We start from the raw sequence: 20,349 nt of genomic DNA on the forward strand, positions 1-20,349 counted from the left end.
GGCGCAGCTGATTTAGAAAATCATTTTAGTTGTCCCTCAAAAATTTAAACACAGGCTTACCATCTGACCGAGCAATTCCACTCCTGCGTATATACACAAGCAAGTTGAAAATATACATCCATGTAAAAACTTGTATGAATAGTCACAGAATTATTACTCATAATAGCCAAAAAGTGTCACAATTGTCCATCAACTGATGAATGGGCAAACAAAAGTGGTATATCTTTACAATGGAATATTATTCAGCCACAAAAAGAATGGAATACTGATACACGTTACAATTAGATGAACCCTGAAAACATGTTAAATGAGAAAAACAGACGCAAAGCTTCATTTATTGTATTATCCCATTTATATGAAATGTTCAGAATAGGCAAATTCACAGATATAGAAAGTGGATTTGTGGTTGCCTGTCTGGGGAAAGGAGGGATGTGGAGTGACTGTTAATGGGTATGGCCATTCTTTGGGGGGTGATTAAGATGTTCTAAAAATGGAACGTGGTCATGATTGTGGATCAGTACTATGAAGGTTCAATATTATGTGTTGCTTTGGCATTGGAAATGAAGAGGATGTTGTGGGTCTAATAGCTGAACTGTAAGCCATCCTCCCCAGTCTACTCCTATGGATAAGGTCCCCTACATAAACAACCCCCATTATCACAGACACAGGGCAAAATTCCTGCTTATCCCTAACTAGCAGGTTTTAGTTTCCTGCCAGTCTAAGGAATTATTCAAACAAACCAAAAACATCTTTTTGTGGGAACCAAGGATCACTCCACCCTCCTGATCCTTCAAAGCTTGCCTCCCACAGCCCCTGCTCCTTCACTGTGTTTCTGAGCACAACATCTGTGTGGCCCTGTGTGGCATGCTGTGGCCTCCCCTGGGAGTTTGAGCATGTATGATTAATAACATATATCAATTTCATCTGCTCAGTGTCAGGTTTCATGTGTTTGGCCATCTCCATAACTCTAGGGTGAGACTCCCTCTCTCATTAATAAGATAAAGAGCAGGCAATCAAAATATTGTTGTACTTCTTTGTGACTATATTAAAAATAACTGTACACTCTAAAATAAGGAATTTGATGGTGTGTAAATTATAACTCAAGTTAAAAAAATGGAAAGAAATCTTCATAACACACATTACTAACAATAAGTTTATATACAGAACATGTAACAAAGCCCTACAAATCGATAAGCAAAACTCCAACAGTCCAGTGGAAATATGTGCAAAAATATACATAAATAAGTCATTTTGGGGGCTTCCCTGGTGGTGCAGTGGTTGAGAATCTGCCTGTTAATGCAGGGGACACGGGTTCCAGCCCTGGTCTGGGAGGATCCCACATGCCCCGGAGCAACTAGGCCCGTGAGCCACAACTGCTGAGCCTGCGTGTCTGGAGCCTGTGCTCCGCAGCAAGAGAGGCTGCGATAGTGAGAGGCCCACGCACCGCAATGAAGAGTGGCCCCCGCTTACTAGAGAAAGCCCTCGCACAGAAACGAAGACCCAACACAGCAAAAATAAATTAATTAATTAATAAGTCATTTTACATAAGAGGAAAAACGTAAATAAAAGGCAATTGCCCATAAACACAAGTCATGGGTTTCAGCATAATAGGTGATCAAGGGAATACAAATTAAGGCAAATTGAGATGATATACTGGCACTCAGTTAATCTGAAATTAAGGAAATCAGAGATTACCAACTGTTGGCAAAATTGGAGCAACAATAACTCTTATCTACTACTTGTGGAAGGACAACATGGTACAACAACCTTGGATAAATGTGCATAGGCTGAAGTTAATATGCATATATCCTATGTCCTGGCAATTACACTTCTAAGTATCTTAAGGAAAACCATGCTTCTATAGATAGGGAGACATATACAAGATGTTCATTGCAAATTGTTAGTAAGAGCAAAAATAATAAAGAGGAAAATCAAAAATGCAGACAATCAATACATAATGATCCATTCGCACCATGCAGCATCACACAATAGGCAAAAATTAATGAAGTGATGCTATACATAGCAACAGAATAAAAGATTCAATGTTATTAATAAAAACCTGATAGGTTGAATGCTAAGTCTATGAGTGCATCTTTTGTTTTACAACCCATGCAAGTAAAAATAGTCCTTTGGTATATATCAAATTTAAATAATTATTCTTGAAAGAGAGAGAAAACAATGTGCAGGCACTGAGTATAAATAACTTGAGAATTTTTGCTGAAAAGGGGGGAAGAAAAATAAACATTACTTGGAAGAGAATAAGAATTCAAGGGATTTTTGTTTTTAAGATGATAGACATTACTACATGTTGTAGTCTTAAATAATTTAAGAGAAAGGAAAAATTGATGATGCAGGAGAGACTAATTAATTGTTTTTTGTTTGTTTGTTTTTTCAGTAGGGTAGAGTGAATGGGAGTAGTTCATGGGAACAGGAATATTTTACCCATTGAAATTGAAAAGAAAATATGGCATAATGACTAAAACAGATCGAAGTATGATGGAAGCCTAGAAGTTCTCTTCTGATTGTTTCTCTTCTATCTGCAAAATTGAAAGCAAAGCACCAGCTGATATAAAGGCAATGCAAGGAAATGTGGTAAGTTTGAGGAAAACAGTTGTGCAAAAGAACTGTCCAAGACTACAGGATAGTAAGTGTCTGGGCCAATTAAATCATTTAGCTCTAAGGCAACATTTTATTTTTTTTAATTTAAAGAAAGGTTTGTCAGCATAATTTTAGGGGTGTTTACAGCCTTGTTGAGTGATCATAATTCAAACTCAAAGTAGCAATGTATTAGTTGTTTTGTTTTTGTTTGTTTGTTTGAATGGTTTTCCCCCTCTTTGGGGGACATTTAAGTGTTTTACTAACAACTGGGTTTTACTAATAGAAGGATGTGGGCCAGCCCATTTCATCCCAATACTAGCTAGTCAAACATTTATGAAGTACTCACTGGGGGCTGTAGATGAAGAGATTTAATAGATGCCTACATTTATCTTTTTAAATGAATGAGATTACAATGGGGAAAAAAAGGTGAACAGATATAAAACAAAAATGTATGAAATTATTTACATATAATCTATTTATGACTGCTGTTGTTCCCACTTGCAATCACTTACCTACAGGAAAGTCCCTTGTGACTAATTTTAGGAAGCACAAGATATGTTCAATAATGATTATGAACAACTTTTTTCAGGTTTTGTGTGGTATTGCCACTTATGCTCTCTTCTCACGTGTCACTTCACTTCCTATGAGTCGCCACTGCATTTACTTGGTATTAGAGGGTTTTTTGGACACTGCTGCTATGTTCTACTAGATCCACAAGACAACTCTTTTTCTAGCTTAAGATGCTTTGGAACATTGGAATCCTCAAACTGCCAAAATTCTAATGTACTGAGTTACCACACGGGAGAGAACGCTTCTCCCCACTTTTTATTATATTGTGTTGACTGTAAATAAAACAGTGCTATGTGTGTCTTAACTGATACTTCAAATAATTTTTAGTGAAACAGAACTTTCACTTTTATTTAAATTTGCAGTCCAGCTCTCTTTAGTGCAGTGGGATTCAGCATAATTACATTGGGACTGGAAATGAGACTAATCTGAAGAGCACATCACATGGTGTGTCCAGAATGGCCCTTATCTCACACTAACAAAATGTGTTGCTGTCATGTTTGAAATGCCTAATATTCCTCCTTTAGAAAGAATTTTATCATGGAGGTTGGCCTAGACTGTCTCTGTTCCACTGTGGATAGAGCTTAAGTCCAGGCTAAATCCTCAGAAAAACAAGGTTTTGCTTTTGTTTTGTCACTATTGATTCTTGGAATTTCATTGTGCAATATTGATCTTGATGTTACAGCACTTACTGGAGTAGCCAGAGAAGATATAATCAGCCTTCCACCTCCTTTGTTATCTTTCTGGCACCCTCCCGGCTCTTCAGAGATGTCTGACTTTAGTTTAGTACACAGAATTACTGAAATAAAAGACAATACTGGGGAGAAATTAAATGTGTTGGAAGTCAGTCTCACATGCTATCCTTTTATTAGTCTCAAATTTTGATATTTTAAATTCGATCTCTTAGGGTTTCTAAGTAAAGCAAGTGAAAACATAAATAACAACAAAAGTGCAAAGCAGTCTATTGGGTGGAGGATACAAAGATGAAAAAGTTGGAGCCCTTGAACACAGGTGTTCACAAGCTAATGGTGGAGAAAGATATGTAGCAAATAACCTGGAGAGCAGACTGAAAAGTGCCATAAGCACAAACCAAATGTAAGTGGGGTATAGTGTAGGAAAAGACTTAATTTCACTGGTGCAGATTCCAGGAGTTCTATTCAGGTATCTACAAATAAATACCATTTATTTAGCACCTACCATATTCCAGAGTTTGATGCAGCAACTTTTAATAAGTGGAAATGATGTAGTTGCATAGCCTGAAAACTTGAAGCATTTCTTTGTTTCTGTATCATATATATATATATATATATGAGATATATACACACACATATATATATACATACACATATATGCACATATATAAATATACACATATATATGTTGGTTTCAGATACATCTATAATTTTGTTATGGTACCATTCTTTTGGCATTAGTTGGTTACAAAACTTTGTGCCCATTGAACAGTAACTCTCATTTCCACCTCATCCCTGCTCCCGGTAACCACCTTCTGTTTTCTGTTTCTATGAGTTTTTGATTATTTTCTTTTTAAAAAATATTTTATTGGACTACAGTTGATTTAAAATGTTGTATTAGTTTCTGCTGTATAGTAAAGTGAAACAGTTATATATTTATATATATAAACTCTTTTTTAGATTCTCTTCCCATATAGGTCATCATAGAGTATTAAGAAGAGTTCCCTGTGCTATACAATAGGTCCTTATTAGTTACCTATTTCACATGTAGCAGTGTGTGTATGTCAAGTGTTTGAGTATTTTAGATACCTCATATAAATGGAATCATTCAGTATTTGTTATTTCACTTATTATGAGGCTTTCTAGGTTCATCCATGCTGTCATGGCTGGAAGGAAGCATTTCTTCTATCTGAAGTCTTATGAGCCCTATAGAGTTAGTAACTTAATCTCCTCTTGATACATTAAGTATATCTTTAAATTAGAATAATGTGCATGGTTGTTATTAACAGTCTTGTCTGCTTTCCTTCTTCCCAGGCTCCTACATTTAGCACTTCTACCTATGTCTGCACACATGGTACACACACAAGCAAATATAGTTGTGCATGTATACCTCTCCATTAGGTCTATATTTAGTACATTTGGAATACATCAGCATAATCATGACTTTGCCCAGAAACTCATTAAAGAAATGGATCAAGTAATCCTATGTAGAAAAGCAAAGTCATTAAAAACAGATTTATAATGTGTATAATATTTATGTTTCTATTCACTATTCATTGACTTTTACAATTTTCCAGTACCACAATCGATACAGCAAGTAAAAAGAAGTTGAAAAAGAAGGAGGAGAAGAAAAGAAGAAGAAGAAGAAGAAGAAGAAGAAGAAGAAGAAGAAGAAGAAGAAGAAGAAGAAGAAGAAGAAGAAGAAGAAGAAGAAGAAGAAGAAGAAGAAGAAGGAGAAGAGGAGGAAGAGGAGGAGGAGGAGGAGGAGGAGGAGAAGAAGGAGAAGGAGAAGGAGAAGGAGAAGGAGAAGGAGAAGGAGAAGAGGAGGAAGAAGTGACGGTGGAGGAGGAGGAGGAAGAAGATGAAGAGAAGGATGAAAAGAAAGAGGAAAATAAAGCCTTTTTAAAGACCCTCATGCCTATTGCTAGGCTGTCAAACTTTTGGGTCTCAGAACATCTGTACACTCTTAAATATTGAGAACATAAAGACTTTTTCTTTTTTTCCTATGTGGGCTATATCTACAATATTTACCATATTGGAAATTAAAAATGGGAAAATTTAAAGATATATATTCAATATTTTTAAATAAAAACATATTACATATTAACTTAACATATATGTTAAATAATATTTTTTTCAAAACAAAAAATTAACAAGGAGAGTAGCATCAATTTTTTTTAATTTTTGAAAATCTTTAATATTAGGTTTAATAGAGGGCAGCTGGACTCATAAATTTCTATGTAAAATCTGTTCTATTATACTGTTTTAGTTGAAATATATGAAGAAAATACAGATGTGTAGTTGGAAAAATAGGAATATTTTGTTAACTCTTTCAGAGCATGATGGATATTTTTCTTTGTTACTACACCAAAACTCAGCAACTTTCTTAATACTTCCTTAAAAGTTAGTTAAAATGTGGATTCTGAAACTAGCAGTGAATTATTTTAACCTTGTTACATTAAAATACATAAAATATCAAAAATATATTAAAATACAAAAAAAAATACATCAAAATACCAAAGTGTGAATAACTATGGTTTATCTGTCAGCTATTGTTTTAAATTAAATGAGGTTGCATGGAAAAAACAGCTAATTCAGCTCACCACTCACAACAAACATACAAGTGCTCTACGTGGACATAATGTACTTTGGTGTACAGAAGAAATGCTTTCTGTGCAAGTCATTTCTCACACAGAATGTCAAAAAAATACATGCTCAAGGTTGAATACTTGGTACAATTAAAACATCTTTCCTGCTTTATCAGGGACAACCTTCAGTAAAACTGTTTTGTGCTTGTTTATTTCTTTTTGTAGTTATTTATTGTTTTTTAAGTTTTTTTTTCCGTGAATGTGGAGTGAGGAATACAATGATAAATATAGCTTAATTCCACAACCTTGAATCATGCCAAAGAACCAATAGTTGTACAACCATTGCTTTTGCACCATCATTGCACAAGCCAGCCCAATGAAAAAGGTAAATAATATCTTAGTATCATTATGAAAATTGTTCCATCTTTACTGTCTCCTGGAAGCTTCTCTGACCTGCCTAGAAGTCTGTGGACAATACTTTGAAAACTACTTGTCTAGTGTAATCACATTAAGTTACCTTCTGTGATAATAATCATACAGAAGAAATCTGCACTTTGACTAAATGCTGAGAAGAAGCTTCTACTACTTCCAGAAAGAATACAGTATAATAGACAATAAATTGACAGTCAAAAAAATCTAGGTTTGAATTCTTGCCATGTTACTTAGTAGATCTATGACTTTAGGCAAATTACTAAATTCTATCTGTTGCTTTTCCCTAATGGCTAAAACAAATTTTAAGGGATGATGTGAGAATAAAATGAGACTACAAACAAATGCACTCATATAAACACAGTACCTGGCATATAGAAAATGCCTGATAAATAGCAGTTTCTATTATTTTTATTGTTGTCAACAAGGCATATAATTAATGGTATTGTGTAAGTTTTGATCCTTCTACCCCACATTTAGTTACATCAATTATACATGAATGTAGCTTTCAGTAAAAAACCCGATTTTAACTTATGGGCCATGACAGGTGATTCATTCTAAAGATAATAACACTGGAGAATTAATGCAGATAAGATTTATATTATTCAACTGTTTTGAAAATAAGAACACTATTGCATTTCATCACTGCTCATCCTTGTTATGCATCATCATTTCAATAATTGACTCTCATGTGTGAGTCATTGTAACCCAAGTCAGAATAAAATGCCACAGGAGTTCATAGAGCTAATTAGCAAGTCTGTGACACCACAAAAGAATAGTAACAGAAATGGGCACTTTTTTTTATTTTAGGAAAGTTCTTCATGTATAAAAATGATTCAGCTCTTACAAGAATTCAAGGAAAATTGAATTTTTATCTTTGTCCTACATAAGAAACTAAAGTGTGAAAATGAGAATAGTACAGATATGTCAAGATCAGGCTTTCATTCTGTTTAAGTCCTATTTGAGTTGCCATTAGCATTAAAAGAAGATTGTAGAAAAGATTAAAAAAAATATTTGAAGCTATAGTGAAAAGGCCATTAACTTTGGAGTGAGACTGGATTTATGTTCTAGTTTTGTTATTTGATCTCAGTATAATTCTAGATATTTCCTTCACTTCCCTGAATGCTGATTCCCTCAACTGTAAAAGAATTATAAAATAATTACCTTATGGTGGTTCTGAAGAATTAAATAAGATAAACTCTATAAAGAGGATCCCATTTGATTTCACTTATATGTGGAAACAAAAACCAAACAAAGGAACAAAGCAAAGCAGAAACAGACTCATAGATACAGAGAACAAACTGCTAGTTGCCAGAAGGAAAAGGGGGAAGGGATGGTTCAAATAGGTGGGTGGAATTAAGAGGTACAAACTTTCAATTATAAAATAAATAAGTCACTGAGATAAAATATACAGCATAAGGAATATAGTTAATAATATTGTAATAACTTTGTATTGTGACAGATGGTAACTAGACTTATTGTGGTGATCATTTTATAATGTGTAAAAATATCAAATCACTATGTTGAACATCTGAAACTATTATAATATTGTAATTCAATTATACTTTAATTTACAAAGAAGGAAGAAAAGAGACAGCCTCCAAAAAAATAAATGAATAAAGTGGATAACAATCCTCACATGGATTGTTCACTAAACAGTAATTTCATTTCTGCTTGTTATTGTAAAATTGTTAAAGTGATGGGGCTTCTTTTCTTAATGTATAAACTAAACTGTCTCTGGTCTTATATCTGCTCACAAAGTTGATCATGGGATACAAGGTTTTCACAACCATTTCGTAAGAACTAACTGATTTGGTCAATTCAACTAACATGTATTTCAAATAAGGATCTCAACAAAAGACAATAAAAGCAGTTGTTTTCTTCTCTATAGAAATAGAAATATAGAACTGTTATTATTAAGATTATCTTAATTTAAAAATAATATTTAACAACTTTAGTCATATCTTTGGACATTAATTGTGTCAATTAAAGCAGCAAGAAAATACCACCAAATTTGATATTACAACCTGCTCCATTCCCAGTGAATGTTTCTACCTTGCTCTTCAATCCCATATGTTACATAGTTTTCATTATCATTTTTATGTGTCTTATGATTTACTAATATAATTATTACTTATTCTTCCCTCTTAGAATATAACTTCCTTAAGAAGGAGGTCTTGGTTCTTTTGTTTGGCAGTGCTTGATCATAAATGCTTAGTATATGATTTGTGAATGAGTGAAATGAAAAAAATTTATAGAACCACATATTCAGGCTGCTATTAAAAAATACAATAAAGTGAGCAGTCTATTAACAGTGAAATTATTTCTTATAGTACTGGAGGCTGGAAGTTTGAGATGAGGGCCAGCATGATTAGATTTTCCTTGAGGGCTCTCTTCCTCAGTTGCAGATGGCTTTCTCCTTATAACCTTACATAGGAGAACAGAAAGAACACTCATAAAGGCACTAATTACATTTTTGAGGGCTCCACTCACATGACCAAATCACCTCCCAAATGTTCCATCTCCTAATATCATTGTATCATAGGTTAGGATTTCAACATATGAATTTGCAGGGGGGAACACAAACATTTGGTCTAAAACAATGCCTATTTCACTTTAAAGTAATAAAAGTGTTAATTCACTGTTATAAGAAAGAATACTATAAAATACTATTTCAAAGATAAAAATAAATAAAATATGTTTCCACCAATAATAATAAGAGTTATAATTTATTGCATGTTAATTTATACTGAGCAACATTATTGAACACATACTCTGTACTAGGCACTATGCTTAATAGACATTGAATCATCTGACATAGAGGTTACATCAAGGTATCACAGTAAATCTAAATAAAACACTTGTAAATCTTTACTTTTTAATTTTATTTAGAATAACAGAAATATAACTTTATTCCCAATTCTCAGTGGTCATCTTGGTGAGGGGGTTTGGTGCACACCATGGGAAGACCTCATATCTTGAGAACTAAACTTTCCACAGCTATACTGTATTTGAAAATATCCCCTTATAACCTGAAAACACTTTTATATAGATGAAGCAAATATTTTGGAAGAGCATCTAAGTGTGGAATATTGACGCTAAATCTGTCTAGTAAATTTATATAATTACAGGTGTCATTCACATTATAATTGGGACTTAATCTAATGTTGTCTGCTAGATTTTATCTCTACCCACCCTCAGAGTGACATTATATGCCTTGAGGCACAGTACTATGTGTGTGTGCTAATGTAAGTCCCATTTACTTGCAATGTGCTGAAAAGTTTTTGGCCTCATTTCACTCATTCATTCTGCAAATACTTATTAAACATTTATTTAATAAGTTTTCTGGAAATGAAGGGAAATATAACAATATCCTTGATTTTTAGGAACTTGGATTCTAATGGATAGATGACCATAAACAATGACATTGATGTAAGACAGTTGTTATAATACAAGGTTAAATACAAGGGTAAAAACTTCAAACTCTACTAGGGGGATAAGTAATACTTTCAGAAGACATCTATCCAGAGTGGAGATTTGAGACAATAATATGATTTCCAAATACTAGTCAGAAAGAGCATTTCAAACAGAGGAGATAGTATGTAATTAGGCATACAAATATACACATACACATCCTGTCAAAATTTAGTTTTGTCCTGTGTGGAAAAGTGGGAGATTAACTTGTACAGTGAGGTAAGAGTCAGAGTATGTGAACATTGTGTGTCATGCAAAGGAAAATCAGATTAGAAGTGTTTCAACAGACTGTCTTGCTTCTTGGATAATTCCTAAGTACAAGAAAACCTGACAAGAGTATGTAATTAAAGTCACTCATTTGTAATTATATTTTTTTTAAAGTGCTCTGTAAGAATTCAGTCATTTTAAGCCAAGTTTAGATTGAATTAATTTATTTTGGGAAATGAAACTCTGCTAATTAGGTTTAGCCCTCAGGCTTATGGCAAGTTGTCAATATGGATTTTGTTGTAGAAGACAAGGGACTCCTTATTGTACTAGCCTATGGGAAATCTTGTCTTAACTGCTGACTTACAGAAAAGTTACCAAAAGCTTCTGCCAGTCTTTGGTGGACAATTAGCAAGAAGGGAGCTGTGATAAAACAGGCTAATTGTATACCATGCTAACAATTTACAACTCCAGGTGTTTTTCTATGAGCAGAAATCTCAAAATAGTCTTAAACCACAGAGAAAGCATTTGAGCAAAATTGTCAATGTATTCAGATAGTTTTAAAACAAAGCCTTAAAATTTTGAAAATATTGTATAACAATAAAGTAAGTTTACTCTGAAAATTATTTATTTTAAAAATATAAGTGAGACAGCATAGTAAACATGGCTAGATACTCACTATGTGCTTTGCATTCTTGATAGTGGTTTATAAAATTCCAAAATGGATACTTGTCCACAAAACTAAAATACAGTTGTCAGGAAGCACCTCCCTTCTGCCCACTCTCTGTTTCAGCCAGCTGCTCTTCATTATCTCCAGCTGTAAACTTCAATCAAGGCATTCCTGGATATTGGCCATTTGACTTCCCAAGAACAACCAATCTGTAAGAATCCTTGGACTTAGTGACAGGTCTTTTATTCTCACTGATGACTTCCACATACTCCAACAATTCTTGAAGATGACTTGATTCCAGAGTGTTTGCATACATTTTGACCACCCTATTAGGTTTACTCTTGGTTTGTGTCTATCAGGATTTGATTCACTATTTTGAGTTGATATTTGTTAATGCTTTACTCTGGGTTGCTCACACTATCCTAACCAGACCTTAGTTATCATCGTTGCTTTATTTTTTCCAACTGTAAGGGTGCTTCCTGATTTCAAAGAATTTCCCAATGACCTTGATTAGCTATTCACATGCAAGTTTACAATAACAGACTTCTTTATGTTTATTTGTTTGTTTGTTTCCACTTAAGTGCTGTTTTGAAGAGAGGTAAGTTTTGACTTGTATTAAAATAAATTTAATGCAAGATGATTAAATAAATCACCTGAAACACTTAGGAAAATGATTTATGAGTTTATGGGTCAGGATCTGAAGTGGGCTTCTCTGGGCTTCTTGCATCTTATTCATGTAGAGGCAACTGGATATAGAGGATCTGCTTCCAGTTGGCTACTGCACTCACGTGTCTGGCATGTCTGGCCTCTCTTTCTCTCTTGGGATAGCATCTCATACTTCAGGGCCTCACCAAATAACCTGATCCTCACAGCATGGAAATCTCAGGGTGGTCTGACTTCATACATGACAGCTTCCCAGGAGTGTTCCAAGACACCTGGTTGGAAGCTGAAACATTTCTATAAACTGGCTCTGGAAATGCCAAAATATCCCTTCCATACGTTCTATTGGTCATCAAGGCCAGCCCAGATTTAAGGGAAGGAAGAAATGGGTGTCATCTCTAGTGGGAAATGATATACATATACTCAGGGGGAAGAATTGATGTCTAATGAATGGTCTGAAGTTAAGAAAATAAATTGGAAGAAAAGGTGAAAAACTGCTATATCAAGAATTTGACTATTAAAGAATAAGATAAGAAAGAGTAATAAATGGAGTTTTATTGAGAGAGGTTTTTCTCTTGTTATCCTCCTATCCATTTCATAGGTGTAAGAAATTCTGGACTCTTTAATTCTGGTTCCATATATGAGGAGATAAGAAGGAACTACTGTCCTAACAACAAATAAAGAGCCGAGAAGACTGAAAAATCAACATCTCTTCTTGGTTCCTTAAGAAAAGGGAGGGAGAATACAGGGAAAACCATTGCCATCAAGATTGGAGACACAGATAGGCAAATACAGGGAGAGACAGCTTACCTGAGTAGAGAATCAAGAGCAGAAACTGCAGTGGGAACCAGTGGCAGGGTAGGAAAACATGAACTGTGATTAACAAATTGCTGGAGGGTCAGTGTGGACAACTCTGAGAGTTAAACATCCCAGGAGTCCCCACTTATAAAAGGGCACCCACAATACTGTGAGATTTACATCCAGGAGCATCTCCAGGTTCCCAGACTAAAGGTCAGAGAAAAATCTGCTCAGGCTTCTGGTACAGGAAGGGAAAAAGGAACCATTTTGAAACATACCACATCACTCTGTTCTTGACAAGGCCCGTCCTGAAGAGAAACTTATTAACCAGAGCCTAACCTGCTGGCATTAGTAGAGCCTAACTGACCTAGGGGAAGGGAATTACCTAGCTCTATGTCCATTAGACACCTATTCCACCTAAGGAGAGAGGAAAAAATAAACCCAAAAACTGAGAAACACTTGTGAAGTTCACAGTCCAGAGGCAAAAGCTCCCTAAAAAACTGAGAGCTAATTATAGGATGGCAGAATGCTTACCCTCCTCCATACCTCACCACCACATTACTATAGGTCTATTTACAGCAGTTCCTTTTATCCAAAATATCATGTCCGGCTACCAAGAAAATATTAATTAATTAATTAAAAAACACAAGACATATCAAAACAAAGTTTGAAGAGAGAACAAAGAGCAGAACCAGACTCAGATATGCCAGGGTTGCTGGAATTATCAGACTGGAAATTTAAAACTACTATTATTAATACTCTACCTGTTAGGATTCTAATGGATAAAATAGCATGAAAGAACAGATGGGAAATTCAAGGAAAGAGATGGAGAGCTTAAGAAAGAACCAAAAAGTAATGCTAGAGATAAAAAAACACTGTAAGGGGGCTTCCCTGGTGGTGCAGTGGTTGAGAGTCTGCCTGCCAATGAACGGGACACGGGTTCATGCCCCAGTCTGGGAAGATCCCACATGCTGCAGAGTGGCTAGGCCCATGAGCCATGGCCACTGAGCCTGCACATCTGGAGCCTGTGCTCTGCAATGGGAGAGGCCACAATGGTGAGAGGCCTGTGTACCGCAAAAGAAAACAAAAACAAATAAAACACTGTGAGAGAACTGAAGAATGCCTTTGATAGACTTATTAGTAGACTGGATTGGCTGAAAAGAGAATTTGAGCTTGAGGATATAACAATAGAAACATGTGAATACTGAAAAGCAAAGAGAATAAAAACTGTAAAACATAACAGAACAGTATATCCAGAGACTGTGAGATAACTACAAAAGGTGTAACATAGGTGTAATAAGAATAGCAGAAAAAGAAAGAAAAGAAACAGGAGAAAGTTTTGAAACAATAATGATATATTTTACTGAAATAAATGCCATACACAGATTCAGAAACCTTAGAGAACACCAAGCAGGATAAATGCCACAAACAGTTGATACACCAAGGCATATCACTTTCAAACTATAGAAAATCAAAGATAAATAAAAACTCCTGAAAGAATCCAAAGGGGAAAGAGAATGCCTTACCTATAAAGGAGCAAATAAAGAATTATGTTCTACCTCTGCTCAAAAACCATGCAACTAGAGAGTAAAGTGAAGTATTTAGAGTGTAGAGAGGGAAACAAACAAAACAAAACAAAATTCTGTCCCTGTAAAAGTATTCTTTAAAAGTGAAAGAGAAATAATTTCGTAGACAAACAAAAATGAAAGAATTTATTTCCAGTAGATCTGTTTTGCAAGAAATGTTTTTAAAAGTTCTTTAGAGAGAAAGATAATGATTTATGTCAGAAACTCGAACCTACGTAAAGAAAGGAAGAGCAACAAAACAGAAAAAAGTGAAGGTAAAATAGAAATTTTATTTTTCTTATTCTTAATGAAAAGTTAACATTTTCTTCAAAATAATAGTAATAATGTATTTGATTATGTTTGCTTATGTAAATATCTTACATATAAAAATTACAAAAACTCTTGAGGCAAAATAGCTAGTGAGGTGTGAAGAAATGAATGAACAAATGGAAATTGGAGTAATAGATGACTATTCCTGAGTATGAAATAATTCATATTAATAATAATTTTTTAATCTAAAAGATTCAGAAAAACCAACACAATATTGAAGAAGAAAAACAAAGTTGAAAGAGTAACATTAACCTACTTTAAGACCTATTATAAAGCTACAGTAATCAAGAGAGTGTGGTATTCGTAAAAGAATAGACAAATGAATCAATGGAACAGAAGAGAGCTTAGAAATAGAACGACAAAAATATAGTCAATAGGTCTTGAAAAAAGAGCAAATGCAATTCAAAGAAGCAACGAATGGTGATGGAACAACTGGACATCCACATGCAAAGAAATAAACCTAGACAGGGATCTAACACATTTCACAAAAAATTAACTCAAAATGATAGCCCTAAACGTAAAACACAAAAATATAACACATTTAGAAGAAAACATTGGAGCAAATCTATGTGACTTTGGGCTTGGTGATTTTTTGTTTGTTTGTTTGTTTGTTTTTATATAACACAAAAAGCATTTTTAAAAAGGTTGATAGTCTGGGTTCATAACTAAATAATATTTAAAACTTCTGTTTTGTGAAAGACAATGTTAGATGAATAAAAGGATAAGCCATAGACAGAGAAAATTTTTGCAAAACTCATAGATTGTATAACACAAATAACCTGATTAAAAAATGGTTAAAGACCTGACTTTGCCAAAAAAGATAAGCAGTTGGCAAATAAGCATATGAAAAAAGGTCCACATTCTAAGTCAATAGGCAACTGCAAATTAAAACAATGAGATACTAGTACATATTTATTGGAATGAGCAAAATCCAAAACACTGGATTGATCCAAAACATCAAATACTGACAAGGAGGTAGGACAACAGGAGCTCTCATTCACTGCTGATAGAAATGCAAAATAGTACAGCCATTTGGGAAGACAGTTTGGCAATTTCTTACAAGACTAAAGCTACTCTTACAATCCAGTGATCCAACAATCACTCTGCTTGTTATTTACCCAAAGGAGTTGAAGACTTACATTCACGTAAAACCTGCACATGGGAATTTAGAGACTCTTTATTCATAACTGCCAAAACTTGGAAGCAACCAAGATGTCTTTCAGTAGGTGAATGGATAAAAAAACTGCAGTACATTGAGACAATGGCATATTATTCGGCACTAAAAGGAAATGAGCTATCAAGCCATGAAAAGACATGGATGAAACTTAAAGACATATGACTAAGTGAAAGAAGCCTATCTGAAAAGACTGCGTACTGTGTAATTTTAAATATATGATATTCTAGAATTTCAAATTATTCTGGGGGAGGCAAAAGCATAGAGACAATAAAAAGTTCAATGGTTGGACCTTCAAGGTGGTGGGAGAGTAAGACGTGGAGATAACCTTGCTCCCACAAATACATCAAAAATACATCTACATGTGGAACAACTCCTACAGAACACCTACTGAATACTGGCAGAAGACCTCAGACTTCCCAAAAGGCAAGAAACTCCCCACATACCTGGGTAGGGCAAAAGAAAAAAGAATAAACAGAGACAAAAGAATAGGAATGGGACCTGCACCTCTGGAAGGGAGCTGTGAAGGAAGAAAAGTTTCCACACACTAGAAAGCCCCTTCACTGGTGGAGACAGGGGGGTCGGCGGCAGGGGGGGAAGCTTCAGAGCCATGGAGGAGAGAGCAGCAACACAGGTGCAGAAGGCAAAACGGAGAGATTCCCGCACAGAAGATTGGTGCTGACGAGCACTCACCAGCCTGAGAGGCTTTTCTGCTCACCTGCCGGGGCAGGTGGGAGCTGGAAGCTGAGGCTCGGCTTTGGAGGTCAGATCCCAGGGAGAGAACTGGGGTAGGCTGTGTGAACACAGCCTGAAGGGGGCTAGCACACCACAGCTAGCCAGGAGGGAGTCCAGGAAAAAGTCTGGAACTGCCTAAGGGGCAAGAGACCATTGTTTTGGGGTGCACGAGGAGACTGGATTCAGAACGTCACCTAAACGAGCTTCAGAGACGGGCGCGAGTGATGGCTATCAGCGTAGACACCAGAGACGGGCATGAAATGCTAATGTTGCTGCTGCAGCCACCAAGCATCCTGTGTGCAAGCACAGGTCACTATCCACATCTGCCCTCCCACAAGCCTGTGCAGGCCGCCACTGCCAGGGTCCCGTGTTCCAGGGAAAACTTCCTTGGGAGAAACATGGCACACCTCAGGCTGCTGCAAAGTCACACTGGCCTCCGCCTCTGCAGGTTTGCCCTGCATTCCGTACCCCTCCCTCCCCCTTGCCTGAGTGAGCCAAAGCCCCCGAATCAGCGGGTCCTTTAACCCCTTCCTGTCTGGGTGAAGAAGAGATGTGCCAGAGGGTGACCTACATGCAGAGGTGGGTCCAATTCCAAAGCTGAACCCCGGGAGCTGTGCGAACAAAGAAGAGAAAGGGAAATCTCTCTGTGCAGCTTCAGGAGCAGCGGATTAAATCTCCACAATGAGCTTGATGTACCCTGCATCTCTGGAATTCCTGAAGAGACAAAAAAATCATTCCAAACTTGTGGCAGTGGACTTTGGGAGCAACTGTAGACTTGGGGTTTGCTTTCTGTGTCTAATTTGTTTCTAGTTTTATGTTTATCTTAATTTATTAGTATTTAGAGCTTATTATCATTGGTAGATTTGTTTATTAATTTGGTTGATCTCTTCCTTTGTTTTCTTTATATATTATTATATATATTTTTTTCTTCCTTTTTGTGAGTGTGTATATGTATGCTTCTTTGTGGGATTTTGTATTTATAGGTTAGCTTTTTGTACTAGCTTTTTGTACTAGGGTTAGCATTTGTACTAGGTTAGCATTTGTACTAGGTTAGCATTTGTACTAGGGTTCTGTCTATCTGATTTTTTTAGCATAGATTTAGTGCTTGTTATCATTGATGGATTTGTTTACTGGTTTGATTGCTCTTTTTTTAATACTTTTTAATTCTTTTATTTTAATATTTTTTTTAATTTGAATAACTTTTTTTTTCTTTCTTCTTTTTATTTTTTTCTCACTTTTCTTCTCAGCTCTCTGGCTGACAGGGTCTTGGTGGTCCAGCCTGGTATCGGGCCTGAGCCTCTGAGGTGAGAGAGCAAACTTCAGGACATTGGTCCACCAGAGACCTTCTGGTCCCTTGTTATAACAACTGGTGAGAGCTCTCCCAGAGATCTCCATCTCAACACTAATACACAGCTCCACTCAATGACCAGCAAGCTCCAGTGCTGGACACCCATGACATACAACAAGCAAGACAGGAACACAACTCCACCCATTAGCAGAGAGGCTGCCTAAAATCATATTAAATTCACAAACACCCCAATACACACCACAAGATGTGGTCCTGCCCAAAAGAAAGATAAGTCTAGCCTCATCCAACAGAACAAAGGAACCCATCCCCTCCACCAGGAGGCCTACACAACCCACTGAACCAACCTTAGCCACCAGGGACATAGACCAAAAACAATGGGAACTACAAATAAGCAGCCAGTGAAAAGGAGACCCAAAACACTGTAAGTTAAGCAAAATGAGAAGACAGAGAAATACACAGCAGATTAAGGAGCAAGATAAAAATCCAGCAGACCAAACAAATGAAGAGGAAATAGGCAGTCTACCTGAAAAAGAATTCAGAGTTATGATAGTAAAGATGATTCAAAATCTTGGAAATAGAATGAAGAAAATACAGGAAACGTTTAACAAGGACCTAGAAGAACTAAAGAGCAAACAAACAATGAGGAACAACACAATAAATGAAATTAAAAATTCTCTAGAAGGAATCAATAACAGAAAAACTGAGTCAGAAGAACAGATAAGTGACCTGGAAGATAAAATAGTGGAAATAACTACCACAAAGCAGAATAAAGAAAAAAAAGAAGAAAAAGAATTGAGGACAGTATCAGAGACTTCTTGGGACATTTTAAATGCACCAACATTCAAATTATAGGGGTCCCAGAAGAAGAAGAGAAAAAGAAAGGGACTGAGAAAATACTTGAAGAGATTATAGATGAAACTTCCCTAATATGGGAAAGGAAATAGTCAATCAAGTCTAGGAGGCACAGAGAGCCCCTAACAGGATAAATCCAAGGAGAAACACATCAGGACACATATTAATCAACCTATCAAAAATTTAATACAAAGAAAAAAATATTAAAAGCAGCAAGGTTAAAGCAACACATAATATACAAGGGAATACCCATAAGTTTAACAGCTGGTCTTTCAGCAGAAACTCTGCAAGCCAGAAGGGAGTGGCAGCACATATTTAAAGTAATGAAAGGGAAAAACCTACAACCAAGACTACCCAGCAAGGGTCTAATTAAGATTCAATGGAGACATTAAAACCTTTGCAGAAAAGCAAAATCAAAGAGAATTCAGCGTTCCTTTATAAAAAATGCTAAAGGAACTTCTCTAGGCAGGAAACACAAGAGAAAGAAAAGACCTACAATAACAAACCCAAAACAATTAAGAAAATGGTAATAAGAACATACATATTGATAACTACCTTAAAAGTAAATGGATTAAATGCTCCAATCAAAAGACATAGACTGGCTGAATGGATACAAAAACAAGACCCAGATATATGCAGTCTACAAGAGACCCACTTCAATACTAGGGACACATGCAGACTGAAAGTGAGGGGATGAAAAAAGTTATTCCATGCAAATGGAAATAAAAAGAAAGCTGGAGTAGCAATTCTCATATCAGACAAAATTGCCTTTAAAATAAAGACTGTTACAAGAGACAAGGAAGGACACTACATACTGATCAAAGATCAATCCAAGAGGAGGTATAAAAATTGTAAATATTTATGCACCCAACATAGGAGCACCTCAATACATAAGGCAAATGCTAACAGCCATAAAAGGGGAAATTTATAGTAACACCATCATAGTAGGGGACTTTAACACCCCATTTTCACCAAAGGACAGATCATCCAAAATGAAAATAAATAAGAAAACACAAGCTTTAAATGATATATTAAACAAGATGGACTGAATCGATATTTATAGGACATTCCATTCAAAAATAGCAGAATACACTTTCTTCTGAAGTGCTCACAGAACATTCTCCAGGATAGATCATATTTTGTGTTCAAATCAAGGCTTGGTCAATGTAAGACACTTGAAATCATCTCAAGTATATTTTCCAACCGCAATGCTATGAGACTAGATATCAATTACAGGAAAAAATCTGTAAGAAATACAAACACATGGAGGCTACACAATACACAACAAACTAACTAAGAAATCACTGAAAAACTCAAAGAGGAAATCAAAAAAATACCTAGAAACAAATGACAATGAAAGCATGATGACCCAAAACCTATGGGATGCAGGAAAAGCAGTTATAAGAGGGAAGTTTATAACAATACAATCCTACCTCAAGAAACAAGAAACATCTCAAATAAACAACCTAACCTTACACCTAAAGAAATTAGATAAAGAAGAACAAAAAAACGCCAAAGTTAGCAGAAGGAAAGAAATAAGAAAACTCAGATCAGAAATAAATGAAAAAGAAATGAAGGAAATGATAGCAAAGATCAATAACTAAAAACTAATTCTTTGAGAAGCTAAACAAAATTGATAACCCATTAGCCAGACTAGTCAAAAAAAAAAAAAGGGAAAAGACTCAAATCAATAGAATTACAAAT

The sequence above is a fragment of the Lagenorhynchus albirostris genome, chromosome 9, assembly GCF_949774975.1.
Source record: "Lagenorhynchus albirostris chromosome 9, mLagAlb1.1, whole genome shotgun sequence".
Taxonomy (NCBI): Eukaryota; Metazoa; Chordata; class Mammalia; order Artiodactyla; family Delphinidae; genus Lagenorhynchus; species Lagenorhynchus albirostris.